This window comes from Pristiophorus japonicus, chromosome 10, assembly GCF_044704955.1.
Source record: "Pristiophorus japonicus isolate sPriJap1 chromosome 10, sPriJap1.hap1, whole genome shotgun sequence".
Lineage (NCBI taxonomy): Eukaryota > Metazoa > Chordata > Chondrichthyes > Pristiophoridae > Pristiophorus > Pristiophorus japonicus.
This window is the reverse complement of record NC_091986.1, coordinates 151,118,963-151,140,938: the sequence shown is the minus strand read 5'-3', so window position 1 is coordinate 151,140,938 and position 21,976 is coordinate 151,118,963. Positions and strand designations below refer to the sequence as shown.

Here is a 21,976-nt window from a genome sequence, read left to right as displayed (position 1 = left end):
GGATAAATGTGAGGTTATCCACTTTGGGGGCAAAAACACGAAGGCAGATTAGGAAAGGGGGAGGTGCAACGAGACCTGGGTGTCATGGTTCATCAGTCATTGAAAGTTGGCATGCAGGTACAGCAGGCTTTGAAGAAGGCAAATGGTATGTTGGCCTTCATAGCTAGGGGATTTGAGTATAGGAGCAGGGAGGTCTTACTGCAGTTGTACAGGGCCTTGGTGTGGCCTCACCTAGAATATTGTGTTCAGTTTTGGTCTCATAATCTAAGGAAGGACGTTCTTGCTATTGAGGGAGTGCAGCGATGGTTCACCAGACGAATTCCCGGGATGGTGGGACTGACATATGGATCAACTGGGCCTTTATACACTGGAGTTTAAAAGGATGAGAGGGGATCTCATAGAAACGTATAAGATTCTGACGGGACTGGACAGGTTAGATGCGGGAAGAATGTTCCCGATGATGGGGAAGTCCAGAACCAGAGGATACAGTCTTAGGATAAGGGGTAGGCCATTTAGGACTGAGATGTGGAGAAACTTCTTCACTCAGAGAGTTGTTAACCTGTGGAATTCCCCACCGCAGAGAGTTGTTGATGCCAGTTCATTGGATATATTCAAGAGAGTGTTAGATATGGCCCTTGCGGCTAAAGGGATCAAGGGGTACAGAGAGAAAGCAGGAAAGGGGTACTGAGGGAATGATCAGCCATGATCTTATTGAATGGTGGTGCAGGCTCAAAGGGCCGAATGGCTTACTCCTGCACCTATTTTCTATGTTTCTATGCTTTCTAGTTCTAGTCTCCCTCATCAGTGGAAACATCCTCTCTGCATCCTCTCTGCATCCTCTCTGCATCCACCTTGTCAAGCCCCCTCATAATCTTATACGTTTTGATAAGATCACCTCTCATTCTTCTGAATTCCAATAAGTAGAGGCCTAACCTTTTCAACCTTTCCTCATAAGTCAACCCCTTCATCCGCAGAATCAACCTAGTGGAGCTTCTCTGAACTGCCTCCAAAGCAAGTATATCCTTTCGTATATATGGAAACCAAAACTGCACGCAGTATTCTAGGTGCGGCCTCACCAATACCTTATATAGCTGTAGCAGGACTTCCCTTCTTTTATACTCCATCCCCTTTGCAATAAAGGCCAAGATACCATTGGCCTTTCTGATCACTTGTTGTACCTGCATACTATCCTTTGGCATTTCATGCACAGGTACCCCCAGGTCCTGCTATACTGCGACACTTTGCAATCTTTCTCCATTTAAATAATAACTTGCTCTTTGATTTTTTTCTGCCAACGTGCATGAGCTCACACTTTCCAACATTACACTGCATCTGCCAAATTTTTGCCCACTTACTTAGCCTGTCTATGTCCTATATGCTAATGAAGGGCATAGTGACAGTTTAAGGACCCCACTGGGAAATTGGGTTGCCTGAGTGATGGAGACATTGGGCTTGGTCTGCTCAGGTTTTGCTGACATGGATATGGGCTAACAAATGGCCACCACCAAAAAGGTAAGTGAGTTGCCAGCTCACGATCGCTCCCCCTTTCTGTTCCCCTTTTCCCCTAGCACTTACCTAAGCGGTGCTGCCAGCGAGGGAAGTGACCCAAAATAGAAGCCCTTGACATGGGCATTACATGTGGAGGGGTCACAAGTGGCCGCAGCCTGCCCAAAGTAAGGTGCAATGCTGTGTATTGTTAGGGTAAAGGCATGGTTCCTCTTTTTGAAAATTTAGGTAGTGGTCCCAAAGTTGCTGTTTTAGTACAAATCAAGCTGCACTTCGATCCTTATATTTGAAACTTGTACAAAATATATATAAATACAATTGCATAACATTGAAAATATTATAGAAATCTGCCTGTAAATTGTAAATCAAAGAACAATAGTAACACCTATTGGTAAAAATGCAGAACTACACATGTTTGATTCATCCTTCTACCTATTATTATTTTTGAATTTTTGTTGGTCTATGTGCGAATAGATAGCTGTACTAATTTTTTATTTTCTTATCTTTTTAGGTATTGTTTCAGCACACATCATTCCCTGTTGAAACAATGGGCCTCAGCACATTATTAGGCCTCAACAGATACTACTCTGTACATGACCCCCTTGCCTGTGGTGAGAAGTGGATAGGGTACTTCCCCTTCTTATTTTCCCTCCTTCAGTGATAGTCCACTCAAGATCAGAAACTCAAAGCAAAATCAGAGATAAATCTAGGTGCTGTCTTTCTGTAGAATGTAGTGCATCAAGCTTAGTTGGTAAATGGCAAATTATTGGTCCGGACAACTTAATCTGTAATAACATCTAGTCACCTGATCTAATTCCATAATTGTGATTAGTGGATCATCCACTTTAACTATGTACTGAAAAGGATCAAAAGCCATTAATTAGTTACAATAAGGCAACCCTTGTGTTGTGATAAGTGCACTTTTGTTGTGTCAAATGTGGTTCAGTTGGTAGCACTCTTGCCTCTGATTTAGAAGGTCGTGGGTTCAAGTCGCACTCTAGAGATTTGAATGCAAAAGTCTAGATACTCCAGTGTAGTACTGAGGGAGTGCTACAATGTTGGAGGTACTGTTTTTCAACTGATGTTCAACTGAGGCCCCATCTGCCCTCTCAGTGTCAGCTGTGACTCAGTGGGTAGCACTTTTGCCACTGAGTCAGAAGGTTGTGGGTTCAAGTCCCACTCCAGGGGAGTGACTACACTCCAAACGTACTTAATTGGCTGTAAAGTGCTTTGAGACGTCTGGTGGTCATGAAAGGCGCTATATAAATCAAAGTCTTTCTTTCTTTCTTTCTCAGGTGGATGTAAAAGATCCCGTGGCACTATATTGGTGTCATCGCCAATAGTTATCCTTCAATCAATATCACAAAAACAGATTATCTGATGCTGTTTGTGAGAGCCTACTGTGTGCAAATTGGCTGCCGCGTTACAACAACGACTACACTTCAAAAGTACTTAATTGGCTGAAAAATGCTTTGGGACATCCTGAGGTTATGCAAGGCACGACATAAATGTAAGGCTTTCTTTCTTTTTACTCTATTCTGACACTTACCAAATGAACCCAAGCCTATGGACAAGAACAGAACAGGGTGGCTCACTTTAACTGAAGAATGGACAGAGACCAGGGCCTCAAATACATCATTAATTGAAAATGCAAGTGTAGGTAAATAAAACTATTAAAAATCCAAAAGCTGTTTTTTTTATATAAAAAGAAGCATGAAGTACAAGTGTAAGAAATAATTATAAATTTGTACAAGGAAATAGCTAGGCCACCGTTGTGTGCACACAACAGTGTGCAATTTTGGTGCCCCATTGCAGAAGGACATTAAAGCCATTGGGAGCAAATATCATGGGTGAGAAATTCGGTTGTGTAGCGCCTCAGTTAGTGCCCCGGAGAGACGGTAATGCGCCTCAAATGGCTTACCGCCCGTCTGTGCAAGTTGTATTGTCCCGCCGGGAAATTTGGTTCAGGTTTACCAATGGTGCAAATTGCTGCTGCTTCGCCGTGTAATTTCAGTCAAATCATGACGTCAGTACGTGTGCAATGACCTGCTAGCACCCTGCTAGTGCACCGCTTGCCAAAATTAGGTGTGTTTGCCTCATTTAGCACCCGCTACTGAACACTGCGGCGAAACAAGGTGGCCCCAATTTCTTTAGGCGATACCTGAAGTCTATTTGAAGGGAGGAGAACCAGATTAATCGGAGGTCAGAGTGAGTGAAACATTTCGACAGAGCACAGTGTGTGAACCTCTTACTTGGCAGTGGCAGATTTATCTGACCTTATACATTCCTAGCAACTTGAGTTCAAGAGTTCCATGAGTGCATTACTAACACGCCAGTGTCGCCTTCTATATGCTCTTGTTAGGTGACATCAAGATAGAAGGACTGTTGGCCATGTCGGGCCATGACTGAGGAGAGCCTACAGACATCGGGACAGGAGGCCTTAACCCCCACGGGTTTACCGCGAGAAACGCTCAGAAAGCTGCGCTTCCAAAAGGAGGTACTCACAGAGATATGCCATCTCCTGCAGGCAGATCTGCAGCCTGACATCGGCACCAGGACTGCGCTGCCCGTCCCAGTGAAGGTCACTGTGGCGCTGACCTTCTATGCTTCCGGCTCCTTCCAGGCTGCTTCGTATGAGACAGTGAGATTCACATTATGGCATTGCAATGTTAATACAAAGGGTACTCACCCTCACGACCCTGGTGAGGTTATTGAACTTCTTGAGACATTGTGTCACCGTTCTGGCCACCGTGTTCCTCGTGGAGACGTGCTGGGCCAGCTCCCTCCATAGCCTCCTAAATAGTCTAGGAGCGAGCCTCTTTCCGTAGGAAGGTTGGAGCATGTTTCAGCGCCTCTCCACTGTCTCCATCAATGCATCCATGGCCGTGGCCGAGAAGTGGTGTGCATGATGGCGACCTCCTTCCTCCTCCATTTTCCCACTCTAAGTAGACTGAAAAGTTGGAGCTGCACATGCGCATATTTATCTTACCACGCCTTGAAGATTTGGCTGTACATGGGATATATGCTGACCTTCGCACCTTCGCGCATAACATACTTTTACAGGCGTAAGAGTTTTAAAATACACAAAAACATTACAAAATAAAATTTAAAAAACACATTTTATTGTTAAAAACCCTCCCCACTATGGTAAGTTTATTTTAAACTATAATTAAAAACAACTTTTAAAAATCGGAAATATATATATTTTTTATAATACATAAATAACTTTAATTTAAATTCATAAAAATATGTGGTGTATTTTTTCTATTTTTTATGAGTTTTGTGTGTTTGGGGGGATTTCTCATATAATAATGGAACTCTAACTTATGAATGAGAACAAACTTTACCTGGGTTGGTTGCCAGCGCCATGTGACTACAGCTCTAGCCTGCGCACATCCTGACGTGCACACGCTGTGACGCACAGTTAGTGGAGGCCTCAGGACCGGGAACTCGTGTGGGCGCAGCAGAAATTGGTAGGTGCGCATCTTTTTAAACTTTTTTACCCAATCGCCTGTGGGAAGCAGCTGACCGGGATTTCTGGGCCAATAGTTGTGAGGTGAGAATTGAGATACTAAGACCATTTTCACTGAGGCAGAGAGGAGATTTAGTACAGCATTTTAAAATTATGAAGGGTATGGTCAGGATGAATACAGAAACACTGAGGTTCATTTTCCTCTGCTTTCTGCTTAGGAAATGGTTACCATATCATAATATCCGATAGGAAATTCAGAAGAAACTTCTTTTTTTTTTAAAATTCGTAGCCAATCTTTCCAATTCTTTGTCAAATCACAAACGCCAGAGGTCACCTTGCACACATCAAGGATCACTCTGCGCCAATGCTCTTAGCCAAAAGACCGAGAGCCACTGCACCGTTCCTGGAAGTACTGCAATACCAGGTTCGTGCCATGGAGGTGGATGGGTCAGCAACCCCACACACCTCTGTGGAGGTGGATGGGTCAATCCACCCCACCCACCTCCTATTTCCAAAAAGCATAGGAGAACCACCTTCCTGATCCAGGGAGAACCACTTTGGGGTCATGGTTACTCCCCTGTCAGGTCAGTTACGCATGATCTTAGCCAAAAGGCCGACCCAGAGAGTGGTGAGAATGTGGAACTCGTTACCACAGGGAATGGTTGAAGTGAATAGTATAGATCCATTTAAGGGGAGGCTAGATAAGCATATGCGGTCTGGGCTAGTTGGACTGAATGCCCTATTTCTATGCTGTATATTCTATGTATGTAATTCTATGTAATATGATAACATTTTAAGTCCAAATAGAAAGAAAAAAAGTTAGTGCAAAAACACAGGCATTAGATTGGAATAGAAACATAGAAACATCGAAAGTCACAATGCAGAAGAAGGCCATTTCGGCCCATCGTGTTCGCGCCGGCCGACAAAGAGCCGCAGGGTCCTCGGTCAGCAGCCCTGAAGGTTACATATAAACCTATGAGCAATGAACAATGGCGGACAGGTAAAGAGCATCCAGCCCAAACAGTCCACCCCACACAACTGTGATACCCCATGTATTGCAACACTTTACACTCCACCCCACCTGGAGCCATGCGATCTCCTGGGAGAGGCAAAAAAACAGATAATAACCCAGGCCAATAGGGGAAAAGAAATCTGGAAAAATTTCTCTCCGACACATCCAGGTGATCGAAACTAGTCCAGGAGATCACTCTGGCCGTATTAGATTCCCTAAAGTACTTACCATTGTATCTGCGCTAGCTAACAAGAGGTTATCCAATCTAATCCCACTTACCAGCTCTAGGTCCGTAATCCTGAAAGTCATGGCATTTCAAGTGTCTATCCAAGCACCTTTTAAATGTGGTGAGGGTTTCTGCCTCTACCACCTTTCCAGGCAGTTAGTTCCAGACCCCCACAACCGTCTGCGTGAAGAAGCTTCCCCTTATATCCCCTTTAAACCTTCCACCAACCGCCTTAAACCTATGCCCCTTCGTAATGTTTCTATGGAGTTAGATGTAGTCCTTACTACTAGGGGGATCAAGGGGTATGGCGAGAAAGCAGGAATTGGGTACTGAAGTTACATGTTCAGCCATGAACTCATTGAATGGCGGTGCAGGCTAGAAGGGCCGAATGGCCTACTCCTGCACCTATTTTCTATGTCTATGTCTATGTTTCTATGTCTATGTAATTGACCCCTCCACCAAGAGAAATAGGCCCTTGCTATCCACTATATCCAGGCCCCTCAAAATTGTGTACACCTCAATGAGGTCTCCCCTCAGCTTCCTCTGTTCCAATGAGAACAAACCCAGCCTATCCAATCTGTTCTTGTAGCTAAGATTCTCCATTCCAGGCAGCATCCTCGTAAATCTCCTCTGCACCTTCTCTAGTACAATCGCGTCCTTTCTATAATAAGGTGACCAGAACTGCACGCAGCTGTGGCCTAACCAAAATATTATACAATTTAAGCATAACCTCCCTGCTCTTGTATTCTATGCCTCGACCAATAAAGGCAAGCATTCTGTATGCCTTCTTAACCACCTTATCCACCTGGCCTGCTACTTTCAGGGATCTGTGGATAAGCACTCTAAGGTTCTTTTGTTTATCTACACTTCTAAGTGGCTTACCGTTTAATGTGTATACCCTTTCCTTATTAGCCCTCTCTAAGTGCATTACCTCACACTTCCCTGAATTAAATTCCATTTGCCACTGTTCTGCCCACCTGACCAGTAGATTGATATCCTCCTGCAGTCCATGACTATCCTCTTCATTATCAACCACACAGCCAATTTTAATGTCATCTGCAAACTTCTTAATCATACTCCCTATATTCAAATCTAGATCATTGATGTATACCACAAAAAGCAAGGGACCCAATACTGAACCTTGCGGAACTCCACTGGAAACATCCTTCCAGTCACAAAAACATCCATCAACCATTACCCTTTGCTTCCTACCTCTAAGCCAATTTTGGATCCAACTTGCCACTTTGTCCTGGATCCCATGGACTTTTACCTTCGTGACCAGTCTACCATGTGGGACCTTATCAAAAGCTTTGCTAAAGTCCATATACACAATAGGACAGGTTTTAGAAAGAGGATGACTGAGCTATCTGAGGTGCGATGAAGAGAAACATTGGCACACAGTACTATAGATCAACAATGGGATACTTTTAAAAGTTCGTTGAAAAAGTGCAGAATAAATATATGCCATTAAAAAAGGAGACGACTTCAAGTTTCTGGTTATTGTAGATAAATAAACAAATGGGCACTAGCCTTCAGATTGACCATCTGCTTGCCCCTCTCCAATAGGCTGGTGACCCACACCATCCAGTAATAGCTCCTCCAGACTGCTTAGGAACGTGAAATTGGATGTGACTTTTTCAGTGCCAGCCTTAACCTTCTATTATGCATCTCCTTTTCCTGCAATTATGAAGAGTCTGGTGAAGTGCTGCTAGTTTTGTGTGCACTGCTGTTGCTGCACAATTGGTCATTGTGCCATTGAAACAAGAGAATGCACCATGTAAGTGGGTGGTGGTGGGGCCTTTAATGTCACTGCACACTACCAGTGAGAGTTTCCTGGGAATGTGAAATATTACATAGTATTTACAGCACAGAAACAGGCCATTCGGCACAACAGGACCACGACAGTGTTTGTGCTCCACATGAGCTTCCTTCCCATGAGGCACGTATGAATATGGATTGCCTTGTGATATCCCGATAGCAATAAAGGGTCCCCTAAAGATGAAAAAACATTACATGTGAATAGCTGAAAGTGTATGTTAGTGTTATGCCATACTAGAACACCACAAAGAGACAACAGCCCTGAAATTGCTTGGCTGCCTCAGTGGACTCCTGCTGTAACTCGAGTGGGAGTCCAACGGAGCAGGCGCAAACTATAAATGCCAGGTTCTGGACTAGCAGATTTTCCAATGGGGCGGAGTTTCCACCCTCCCCAAACAGGGCTACTGACGCAGAGAGTGTGATGCTGATGGTGGGGTCTCCTTATATTGGGAGTTCCTGCTTCCTTGGCTTCAAAGGGGCCCAGCATAAGTTTTGAGGCTGGTATGCGTAGTGAGATGAAACCTACCAGCATTCTGAAGGAAACATTGGCCCTCAAAGAGAGGCCAGGGAAGCATCCTGGACACCTACTGTCAAAGCAAGTAATTAAAAAAAATTATATTATTGGTCCCTTTACAAAGAGGGCTGGAGTATTGGCCAGCTCCCCCAAAGGCCAGGGTGGGCTGGCTGGTGCCTGAGGTGTACCTCTAGACACCCTTCCCCTGACTCCACATAGCTCCAGCAGGGTTAATGCTGCAGGGCATTGGTAGGCATGACACCGACAGAACTGCCAGGATTGAATCCCTGAACGGTTTCAGGGCCAACAACAACAGACAATCAACTTGGTAAACTTTTTTAAGGTGTTGAACGTTTTCCTCATCTGGGAGGAAGATCAGCTAACAGAAGACACAGCACTGACTTGCTCTGCCATCTCTTCCCATGCAGCTCTCAGAGATGGCTTTTGAGGAGGGTGCCCCACACACAGCCAGAAATTGCAAGATTCCTTTGTATGATCTCCATTAATATGATTTGCAGGATTCTGAAACAGGAACAATTTTCTCTCTTCCATGTGCAGTTGAATTCTTCAACTTGAGGCAGAAAAAAAATCAATCCAAAAAAAAACCTTCAAATGCCTCCAGAAGAAAGTTTATTTTAGGAACTATACCTACACTTTTAAATTCCTGTCCATATTTGGCTCAATCAGCACTGGGAGTGCAGCATCATTATTGTGGAGCAGGCTTGAGGGGCCATATGGCCTACTCCTGTTTCTAATTCTTATGTTCTTATAGTAACAAGGGGATATTGATGTGCCACTACCGTACCATTAACTGAAAATCTACTCTGTAATTATTGAAAAGATGGCACCTTTGAGATTTTTGTTATGTTATTGAGTGTTAACTGGTGAACATATCAGATTGTTGATGTGAGTGACATCACTCTGTCCTAATCTTATGTCTGGTAAACATCGAGCTTCATTAGATTTGGGTCAGAGCGAAGACTTTCCTAATGATTTTAGAGTATGATCCATTATGGTGCTGACTTATAAATGCACGGAAAGTCGCAGTTTTAATTCCTAGTTAACATATCTCCGCTAGTAGTGTGTGTTTAGTGAGAGTGTGTGTGTGTGGAGAGGGCAGGGAGCTTTGTGTATACAAGTAAGCATCAGTACCTTGGGAAGGAAAGAGGAAAAAAATGAACCACAATTCCTGATAACTGTGCATTGACTCTGTTGGAAGGTTGTGTTTCTGGGCGTTGGTTGCGGGCAGGCTCAGACTTCACTGTGGTTAAGCAGCAGTTGACACTCGTGGTCTTGGTTCATATATGAAAATTGGCCACTTGGACAAGGTCCGATCCTAGGAAGCTTCCAGTGCCTTTGGAGATGCACCACAGCACAAGTACTGCCTTCAGGAGGAGAATAGAGGAAACTGGGGAATAGAGAATTTAAGTTTAAATTACAAATATATCATCAAATCCTATATTTATAACATTTCAGATCTGAAAAATTGTAAAAATGGGGCTAAAATTCCGGTCGGAGGCTTCCTTCGGACGAATGCCTCCGACCCGAAACATTTTTGCAGAAGTACCTGGTGGCCCTGGAGGCACCTTCGGTTCCAGTCGGAGGCTTTCATTCGATGCGTAGCGTACAGGGAGGTGACTTCTCCGTACGGTGCGAAAAAGCTGGAGTCACATGGGCCTGGACCACCTCACTCTGCAGTATTCTCATTGTTAATATTGGGGACTCCGTTTTTACAAGTTTCCATTATTATCAATGAGAATAAACCCCTAAGACAAGAAACACAACACAATAAATAAATAAAACACCTCACATATTTAAAATTAATTGAAATTAATGTTAATTAAATGTTTTAGAGAAAAATAGTGTTTTGAAATTGTTTTTAGTGTGTTTTAATACGGTTTAAAATAAACTTACCTTAATGGACAGGCTTTTTAACATAAAAATATTTTTAAATTTAATTTTATATGTTTTAAAACTCTTACACTAGTAAAAGGCTATGCACTTGCTTTCACCAGGCGTCAGAGTTTGAAGGACATTTGCTGGGCATGTTTTGGGGAAATAGCCCAATCTCGGCCATGCAAATGTCCTTCTCCCATGGATGCGGACTATCTGTCAAGACAAATCTTGATAGATTGGAAAAGCCAGTTTTTGGTACATGCGCATCACGCCCCGAAAACCGGCTTTTGCAAGCCTCGCCAGGTCCATGCGCACATCGTACAGACCCGGTGAGGCCAGAATTTTAGCCCCATTATGTTTTCACAGTAAGCTGGTCTTGGCATAATTCACGAGTTTCCCATTGACTGAAATGTTATTTGTAGTAAAAATTTTACATTATCATTCAGCATAAGGTAATTACATCAATATTACTTTAATTGGCTGGTTAGTAACAAGAAATATATTGCTATAAAATAGTCAATTTCAGAGGCACACAATAAACCTTATTGATGGAGGAAATTCCAGAGTTAAGTTGTAAAATTTGTAAAGGATCTTAATAAGTTATGTCCATTTGTGTGACTTTTATCACTGTACCATTGCTTGTATGTTAACCAAATCAATCAACTCAATCATAAAAAAGTAGATTTTTTTAATTGGCTCTTTTGGCGAGTGTTTAAGTCAGTAAGTACAATTGCAAGTTTCATATTGTATGACTTATTGTTCAATCCATTATATCATGGGTAAAATGGCAACAAATGAAAATGATAAATAACTCACTCTTAATTTAAATTCCTGAGCAATAAAGCAATTCATCATCTTTATATCAATGGCATTTATGTCCAAAATAATTCAGAACACTCTCTGGAAAGTAATTTTCCAATTTTGAGCTGCTGGTGCGATTTTGCCCGCTGACAGAGCATCGGGCACACGCTGCCCTAGATTTTACCTCCATTCATTTTGGCAATTTGTGACATGTTTCTGATATGCTCAACCAGGCAAGGCTCCCTGCTGGAAGTGCACACTCGGAAGATTGCGCCAATTGAATGCATGCTAACACTGAACACATCGATAATATATCAAAATATTTACAGCGCCATATGCTTTATTGAAACATGCAATGTAAACAATTCCTAAGGGAATTCCAATGTTAAAATGATCACACTTATCTGTTACATTCACCTATAATAATTACCAACCATGCCACTAGGTGGTGCCATACTATTCAAATTTTAAATTATCAGTAATAAAACAACAACAAAATCCGCTAAATAGTATAGTATTATTTTTTCCCCCCCAAAATCATGCAAACCACTTTCTGAAAAATATTTTGTCAACCATTTTTCCTGAAGTAACTCAAATTTTTAATGTCCAAGAGTTCAAGCTCATTTTTAAAAATCTGAAAATTATACATTTCACAATATCATGATTGAATTATATCTTGTGTCCTTTAGTGCCTTCATTAAAGTTTTTAGCTGAAGGTCTCTGCCTCTCACAGCTGTTCACTTTCCAATCTCAGAAGCTGAAGCCTTCAGGATTTGGAAGCTGTATGCAGTTTGGAAGTGTTTGCAGTGAACTCTCTATCCACTGTCACCTCCTTGGAGCAATCTCTCTCACCATTGACAAATCGCTTCTGTCATCTCAACTTCAGGTGCCATCTATTCCATCAGAATCAGTGCCCTTGAGAAAATGTCACCTTGGTCCTCAGAATCCCACCACAATCAGCCCCAACACCGACTTCACTAAACACACCAGCATCACTACCAACAACACCAAATTTCTCCGCAATCATCTGATGCTTCACAGGGCACAGGGCATCAGCACTCAACTACATTGCTGCCTGGGATGTCAGGGATGGCCTCACCATGGCCAGATTTACTTCACTTGATGCTGTACATGCTGGCTGCCACATGATGTGCCAGGTGGGTACCACCCCACATCAGGTCCATAAAGCATCTCTGAAATACCCAAGCCATTTTTTCACACTCATCGCCATTGCGGGGGGTACCCTTATGTCTCACTATTCACTACAACTCACTAAGCCACTTCTTGTCCAAATCTGCCCAAGAACGCAAAGTGTTCAAAATAAACATTTCAATGTTTGACAACACATTGGCAGGAGCTCGACATGAATATTAGCTAAAGAACCCAAGTGCCTACCCTTGTTAGTTGATATGATTGGACAAGGATAAGGGTGAGTGTGAGGTGTGGCTGGTGAGATAGGGATGTGATAATGTACATAAGAACATAACATAAGAAATAGGAGCAGGAATAAGCCATACGGCCCCTCGAACCTGCTCCGCCATTTAATACGATCATGGCTGATCCGATCATGGACTCAGGTCCACTTCCCTGCCCGCTCTCCATAACCCCTTATCCCCTTATCGTTTAAGAAACTGTCTATCTCTGTCTTAAATTTATTCAATGACCCAGCTTCCACAGCTCTCTGAGGCAGCAAATTCCACAGATTTACAACCCTCTGAGAGAAGAAATTCCTCCTCATCTCAATTTTAAATGGGCGTCCCCTTATTCTAAGATTATGCCCCCTAGTTCTAGTCTCCCCGATCAGTGGAAACATCTTCTCTGCATCCACCTTGGCAATCCCCCTCATAATCTTATGTGTTTTGATAAGATCACCTCTCATTCTTCTGAATTCCAATGAGTAGAGGTCGAACCTGCTCAAACTTTCCTCATAAGTCAACCCCTCATCTCTGGAATCAACCTAGTGAACCTTCTCTGAACCGTCTCCAAAGCAACTATATCCTTTCTTAAATATGGAAACCAAAGTTGTACGCAGTACTCCAGGTGTGGCCTCACCAATACTGTGTATAACTATAGCAAGACTTCCCTGCTTTTATACTCCATTCCCTTTGCAATAAAGGCCAAGATTCGATTGGCCTTCCTGATCACTTGCTGTACCTGCATACTAACTGTTATATACGTAAACCTGTAAATACCTTGTATAACCACCAGAGGGCTCATCCTCTGGAGTCCCAAGGGGTCCCACAATCCCTTGGGAGCACCTGTACTTAAGGAGGCCTCACAGGTTGGAGAAGCACTCTGGAGACCTGCAATAAAAGACTAAGGTCACACTTAACTTTGAGCTCACAGTATCTGGTCAGACTCTTTATTCATACATAACAACTGGCAACAAGGATGGGATGATGAACCCAACGATGCAGAGAACAGTGGGCATCCTGGAGACATTTTCAGAGGGAGATGATTGGGAAACCTTCATGGAGCGACTCGACCAACACTTCGTGGCCAACGAGCTGGAAGGAGAAGCGAATGCTGCCAAACGAAGGGCGATTCTCCTCACCGTTTGCGGGGCACCAACGTATGGCCTCATGAAAAATCTGCTCGCTCCAGTGAAACCCACAGAGAAATCATACGCTGATTTGTGCACACTGGTCCGGGAGCATTTGAACCCAAAGGAAAGCGTTCTGATGGCGAGGTACAGGTTCTACACCTACAAAAGGCCTGTAGGCCAGGAAGTGGCGAGCTAAGTCGCCAAGCTAAGAGGCCTTGCAGGACATTGCAAATTTGAAGGACATTTGGAGCACATGCTCAGGGACTTCTTTGTACTTGGCATTTGACTGTAGAGACCCCTACCTTGAGTAAAGCCATAGCGATAGCCCAGGCGTTCATTGCCACCAGTGACAACACCAAGCAAATCTTTCAGCACACGAATGCTGCTACAAGTACTGTGAATAAAGTAATTTTGTTTTTGAATCGCAACGTACAGGACAGGCCTCACATGCCTGCAGCTGCATGTCCGCAGATGTCTCAGAGTCCACCATCAAGGGTGATGAATGCAAAGCCATTAACACCTTGTTGACGCTGCGGGGGTGATCATCATTTCCATTCATGCAGCTTCAAAGGATACATTTGTAAGGGCTGTGGAACAATGGAACATCTCCAACTTATGTGCAGGTGAGTTGCAAACCCTGCTAATTCTGCAAACCACCATGTTGCAGAGAGATCCATGGCGGATCACAAAGAACCAGAGCCTCAGACCGAGGAGGCAGAGGTATATGGGGTGCACACATTTACCACAAAGTGTCCCCCGATAATGCTGAAGGATGAATTAAATGGACACCTGGTGTCAATGGAGCTGGACATGGACGCGAGGGTGGAGATCAAGATGGACAGGCTGCAATAAGAGGACATCATTTCGCCGATCGAATTCAATGACTGGGCCAGTCCGATTGTTTCAGTCCTCAAGGGAGACGGCACCATCAGAATCTGTGGTGATTACAAAGTAACTATCTCTCGTTTCTTCCTGCAGGATCAATACTCACTACCAAAGGCAGACGACCTTTTTGCGACGCTGGCGAGAGGAAAGACGTTCATGAAGCTGGACTTGACCTCGGCCTACATGACGCAGGAGCTGGAGGAATCATCGAAAGGCCTCACCTGCATCAACACGCACAAAGGTCTCTTCATTTGTAACAGATGCCCGTTTGGGATTCAATCAGCCGCGGCGATATTTCAGTGAAACATGGAAAGCTTACTGAAGTCGGTCCCGTGCACCGTGGTCTTCCAGGATGACATCTTGGTTACAGGTTGGGACACAGTCGAGCATCTGCAAAACCTGGAGGAGGTTCTTAGTCGGCTCAACCGCATGGGGCTCAGGTTAAAATGATCAAAATGCGTTTTCCTGGTGCCTGAAGTGGAGTTCCAGGGGAGAAGAATCGCGGCGGATGGCATCAGGCCCACTGATTTGAAGATGGAGGCAATCGAGAACGCACCGAGGCCACAGAACGTGACGGAGCTGCGGTCATTTCTAGGACTCCTGAACTACTTTGGTAACTTCTTACCGGGTCTCAACACACTGTTAGAACCACTGCAAGCCTTACTGCGTAAAGGAGACGAATGGGTATGGGGTAAAAGCCAAGAAAATGCCTTTGTAAAAGCTAGAAAACTGTTATGCTCAAATAAATTGTTTGTGTTGTATGATCCATGTAAGCGTTTGGTACTAGCATGTGATGCATCGTCATATGGTGTCGGGTGTGTATTGCAATGAGCTAATGAATCTGGGAAATTGCAACTGGTTGCTTATGCATCCAGAAGTCTGTCTGATGCCAGTTCATTGGATATATTCAAGAGGGAGTTGGATATGGCCCTTATGGCTAAAGAGATCAAGGGATATGGAGAGAAAGCAGGAAAGGGGTACTGAGGTGAATGATCAGCCATGATCTTATTGAATGGTGGTGCAGGCTCGAAGGGCCATATGGCCTACTGCTGCATCTATTTTCTATGTTTCTATGTTTCTATGTGATTGTGAAGTTCCTCGCCCTGCTATAGCCCCTTGACTATCGATTGTTGGGATGTTGTTAGTGTCCTCTACCATAAAGGCTGATACAAAATTTTTGTTCAGAGTTTCTGCCATCTCCATTATTAATTCCCCGGTCTCATCCTCTCAGGGACCTACATTTACTTTAGCTACTCTTTTCCTTTTTATAAAGCTATAGAAACTCTTGCTACCTGTTTTTATATTTCGTGCTAGTTTACTTTCATAGTCTATGTTTCCTTTCTTCATCATTTTTTTAGTCATTCTTTGCTGGCTTTTAAAAGCTTCCCAATCTTCTGTTCTCCCACTAGTTTTGGCCACTTTGTATGCCCTTGTTTTTAATCGGATACTGGCCTTTATTTCTTTAGTTTGGTGTGCAGGAGTAGGGTAGGTGATATACTCAACATAAAGGGTGAAATTGAGTACTGTGAACAATGAGCAAGTGTGACCTTAGCTCCTTTAATAAGACTCCAGAGTGCAGGTACCTCGTGGGTGACCTCCTTATATACAGTGCTCCCAAGGGATGCTGGGATCCCTTGGGACTCCAACAGGTAGGCCCTCTGGTGGTAGTGTAATACAGGTTACAAGGGGTTAAATACATAACATCATTCCGCTGTGAAGTCAACAGTACACTTATTTACAAGGTGAGACGATCTGGGGCTTTTCGCTCCCTTGTCGATCGTCTCGGTACAAATGCGGGTGTGGGTGAGTTGGTTGGTTCTTCACGGGGCTGCTGGGCAGCCGGCCTTGCCAGGCTGCTGGGGATGGTGAGTTCAGCTTCATGGTCAACCATGATGTCGGTTGCCACTTGTGTGTGTGTTGGAGGGTCAAAGTTTGTGGTGTCTTCTTCGGGTTGTTCGTAGCTGTTGGTGAACCACAACTTGATTTGGTCCAAATGTTTTCTGCATGTTAGTCCATTGGCCAATTTGACCTGAAACACCCTACTCTCCTCTTTGGCTATGACCGTGCCAGCGAGCCATTTGGGACCATGTCCATAATTGAATGCAAACACAGGGTCATTGATCTCAATCTCGTGTGACAAATTTGCGCGGTCATGGTACACACTTTGTTGATGCTGCCTGCCCTCCATGGAGATCAGGGTGGACAAGAGAGAGACTTGTTTTGAGCGCCCTTTTCATGAGCAGCTCGGTTGAGGGAGCCCCGGTGAGTGAGTGGGGTCTGGTGCGGTAGCTGAGCAGCACTCGGGACAGTCGGGTCTGCAGGGAGCCTTCCGACATGCGTTTCAAGCTTTGCTTGATGGTTCTGCCTGGTCGTTGGATGCGGGCTTGAACGGGGCAGATGTGACGTGCTTGATCCCATTGCGGGTCATAAATTCCTTGAATTCAGCACTGGTGAAGCACGGCCCATTGTCGCTGACTAGGACATCAGGCGGGCTGTGCGTGGCGAATATGGCTCAGAAGCTTTCAATGGTGGCCGTGGACGTGCTTACAGACATTATTGCACATTCAATCCATTTTGAGTAAGCATCCACGACAACCAAGAACATTTTGCCTAGAAATAGGCCCGCATAGTCCACGTGGATCCTCGACTATGGTTTGGAGGGCCACGGCCACAAACTTAGCGGTGCCTCTCTGGGTGCATTGCTCAGCTGAGAGCAAGTATTGCACTGGCGCACGCATGACTCTAAATCTGAGTCGATGCTGGTCCACCACACATGGATCTGGCTATGGCTTTCATCATTACAATGCCTGGGTGGGTGCTGTGCAGTTCACAAATTAATGTATCTCTGTCTTTCTTGGGCAAGACCACGCAATTGCCCCACAACAGACAGTCCGCCTGAAGGAACATTTCGTCTTTGCGCCTGTGGAACGGCTTAATTGCCTCCTGCATCTCTGCTGGACTGCTGGACCAGCTCCCAGGGAGGACACAGTTTTTTTTACCAAGGACAGTAAAGGATCCTGGCTGGTCCAGGTCCTGATCTGGTGGGCCGTAACAGGTGACTTTTCATTTTCGAATGCATCCATTACCATGAGCAAGCCCAGTGCTGGGCAATGGTAGCCGACTGAGAGCATCAGCAGAGTTCTCTGTGCCCCGTCTGTGGCGGATTATATAGTTGTATGCCGACAGCGTGTGCGCCCATCTTTGGATGCGGGCAGAGACATTGGTGTTAATCCCTTTGCTCTCAGAGAACAGCAATATGAGCGGCTTGTGGTCAGTTTCAAGCTCAAACTTGAGGCCAAGCAAGTATTGGTGCATTTTTTTAATCCCATAAATGCACGCCAGAGCTTCTTTTTCAATCATGCTGTAGGCCCTTTTGGCCGTGGACAAATTCCTGGACACATAAGCGACCGGTTATAAAATCCCCGATTCATTAGCCTGTTGTCATCATCATCATAGGCATTCCCTCGGAATCGAGGAAGACTTGCTTCCACTCCCAAAGTGAGTTCTTTGATGGCTGAAGAGTCCGATACGAGAGCCACAGACCCTGTTACAGGTGGGACAGACATTCGTTGAGGGAAGGGGTCGGTGAGGCTGGTTTGCCGCACGCTCCTTTCGCTGCCTGCGCTTGGCCTCTTCATGCTCTTTGCGTTGAGACTCGAAGAGCTCAACGCCATCCCGGATGTACTTTCTCCACCTTGGGCGGTCTTCGGCCAGGGTCTCCCAGGTGTCAGTGGTGATGTCGCACTTTATTAGGAAGGCTTTGAGGTGTCCTTATAATGTTTCCGCTGTCCTCCTTGGGCTCGTTTACCATGAAGGAGCTCCGCATAAAGCATTTGCTTAGGGAGTCTCGTATCTGGCATGCGAACTATGTGGCCTGCCCAGCAAATCTGATCGAGTGTGATCAGTGCTTCAATACAGGGGATGTTAGCCTGGTCGAGGACACTGATGTTGGTGCGCCTGTCCTCCCAGGGGATTTGCAGGATCTTGCGGAGACATCGTTGGTGATATATCTCCAGCGATATAGCTCTAGCCTGTTGTAACACACACCCGACCCCATATGACGATGCATCGCAAGCTAGCACTAATCGTTTACAAGAGTTATACAAGACAAGCAGTTTGTATGAACACAACAGATTTCTGGCTTTCTCAAAGGCAGCCTCTCGTGAATTCCCCCATACCCAGTCATCTCCCTTGCCCAGTAGCACATGTAGGGGTTCTAGCAGGGTGCTTAACCCAGGTAGGAAATTACCGAAATAGATAAGGAGTCCCAGGAATGACCGCGGCTCCGTCACGTTCTGTGGTCTTGGCGCGTTCTTGATGGCCTCCGTCTTGGCGTTGGTGGGTCTGATGCTGTCTGCTGTGATCCTTCTTCCCAAGAACTCGACCTCCAGCGCCAGGAAAACACACTTCGAGCGTTTCAACCTGAGTCCCACATGATCCAACTGACTAAGAACCTCGTCCAGATTCTTCAAGTGCTCAATGGTGTCCCGACCTGTAACCGGTATGTCATCCTGGAAAACCACGGTTTGAGGAATCGACTTTAGCAGGCTCTCCATGTTCCATTGGAAAATTGCCGCGGCCGACCGAATCCCGAATGGGCATCTGTTATAGATGAACAAACCTTTGTTGATGCAGGTGAGGCCTTTCGAAGACTCCTCCAGCTCCTGCGTCATGTAGGCCGAGGTCAAGTCCAACTTGGTGAACATCTTCCCTCCAGCCAGGGTCGCAAATAGGTCGTCTGCCTTGGGTAGCGGGTACTGGTCCTGCAGCGAGAAATGGTTAATCGTTACATTATAGTCCCCACAAATTCTGACCGTGCCGTCCTCTTTAAGTACTTGGACAATAGGAATGACCCACTTGTTGAATTCCACCGGTGTGATGATGCCTTCTCACTGCAGCCTGTCCAGCTCAATTTCCACTTTCTCACGCATCATATATGGTACTACTGTCCGTGCCTTGTGGTGGATGGGTCGCGTACCGGGAACCAAATGGATCTGCACTTTCGCCCCGAGAAGCTTCCAATGCCTGGCTCGAACAACGATGGAAAGCTGCTCAGAACCTGGGCACATGAGGTGTCATCGACGGACGAAAGCGCTTGGATGTCGTCCCAGTTCCAGCGGATTTTTCCCAGCCAGCTTCCCCTGGCACGATCCACAGCGGGAGTTCGTGTACTGCTCCATCATAGAAGACTTTGACTTCTGCACTGCCAATTACAGGGATTAGTTCCTTGGTGTAAGTCCTTAGTTTGGTGTGAATGGGGCTCAGCTTGAGCCTGTGTGCCTTGTTGCCCCACAGTCTGTTGAAGGCCTTTTTACTCATTATAGACTGACTTGCACCCGTGTCCAGTTCCATAGATACTGGAATTCTGTTCAGTTCAACTTTCAACATTATTGGTGGACATTTCATGGTAAATGTGTGTACCCCATACACTTCTGCCTCCTCGGTATGAGTCTCCAATTCAGCCTGATCCACAGTGGATCGATCTTCCTCTGCAACATGGTGGTTTGTAGGGTTTGCCTGCACATTCGCTGGAGATGTCCCATTGTTCTGCAGCCGTTGCACGCATAATGCTTGAAGCGGCATTGATGGGCCCGATGATCATCTCCACAACGCCAACAAGGTGTTAACTGCCTCGCATTAATGATTGATGGCGGACTCTGGGTCATCTGAGGTCATGCAGCAGCAGCCGGCGTGTACATTCTGCCATGTATATTCCTGCTCGAAAACGATGTTACTTTGTGCACAGTACTGGCCGAAACCTCTTTACTCTGCAAAATCTGTTTGGTGTGGTCGCTGGTGGACATAAATGCTTGGGCTATCGTTATGGCTTTCCCTAGATTCGGAGTTTCAACAGTCAACAGTTTGCGAAGGATTACCTCATGGCCAATGCCCAGTACAAAAAAGTCTCTAAGCATTTGTTCTAGGAATCCCTCAAATTCGCAATGTCTTGCAAGGCGCCTTAGTTCGATGACGTAGCTCACCACTTCCTGGCCCTCCGACCGTTGACACGTGTAGAATCGATATCTCGCCATCAAAACGCTTTCCTTAGGATTTAGGTGCTCCCTGATCAGCATACACAATTCTTCAAAGGATTTAGTTGTTGGTTTTACCGGAGCTAGAAGATTCTTCATGAGGCCATAGGTTGTTCCCCCACAGACGGTAAGGAGGATCGCCCTTCATTTGGCAGCGTTCTCGTCCCCTTCCAGCTCGTTGGCCACAAAGTATTGGTCGAGTCTCTCCACAAAGGCCTCCCAATCATCCTCTTCTGAGAACTTCTCCAGGATACCAACTATTCTTTGCATTTTCGTGTGGTGTTTCATTACCTCGTCGCCAATTGATACATTCAAAATAAAGGGTGAGACTGAGTATTCTGAACAATGAGCAAGCGTGACCTTAGCTCATTTAATAAGAGGTACCTCGTAGGTGGCTCCCAAGGGATGCTGGGATCCCTTGGGACTCCAACAGGTAGGCCCTCTGGTGGTAGTGTGATACAGGTTGCAAGGGGTTAAATACATAACAGTAGGGAAGAGTGATGGGGATATGATGAGTGGCAGTGCAGGATGAGGTTGAGTGTGGTTTTGCAGTAACATTTCGTGATCTACTGAGATCATTGAAAGGTTTGCGCCACTGCAGCCGGTTCCTCCTGAGGACATCCCTGTTTGTGCCTCCTGTGCTGTGTGCAACCAGGCTGCGTTGGTGTCCTGGGGAGGTCTCTTTCGCCCATTGGAAGGGAAGAGAAATTCGCTGCGTGCTGTGACTCCCTCAATAAACATCTGGAGGGAGGCTTGGGAGAGCATGGGTGCAGCAATGCACCTTTGTGCAGTGCTTGTCAATGTTTGCAGCTCCTCAATGCTGCAGAATACTGACAGAACAACTGTCAAAATCAATGTGGACATAGTCCCTTTAAGAAAACTGGCTGATGACGCGTCATCAAATGATGTCATCAGACCCCCTTCCTTCAATTGGCTGGGAACCTCACAGGGCAGGTTTAACAAGCCCGATCTAGGGAAGATTCTTCACACAGTGCAGGCTGGAGCCAGGAGCGAGCTCGCCACCCATCATTGACCCTGGCTGCCCCAGACTCCCCACAGTTGGCGAGATTGTGTCCAGAGAGAGAAACAGCAACACAAAAACAACTGACATGTATGACAGGGCATATTTTCTACCAGTGTCGAATGCCACAAATTATCACTAAATGTGATGTGGTGTAAATTAAAGGTATGTTTCAGTCACGTCCTACTTCCCCATCTTTTATTGCCTCTCCAGTATGTCTTAATCAGCTAATCAGCTGCAATGCTTCC

At 45.3% G+C, this 21,976-nt stretch overlaps 1 pseudogene; it reads right to left on the bottom strand.

Moving 5' to 3' along the window:
* Positions 1-5,365: 5,365 nt before the first annotated feature.
* Positions 5,366-5,608, bottom strand: LOC139275438 (U2 spliceosomal RNA; annotated as a pseudogene).
* Positions 5,609-21,976: the final 16,368 nt, after the last annotated feature.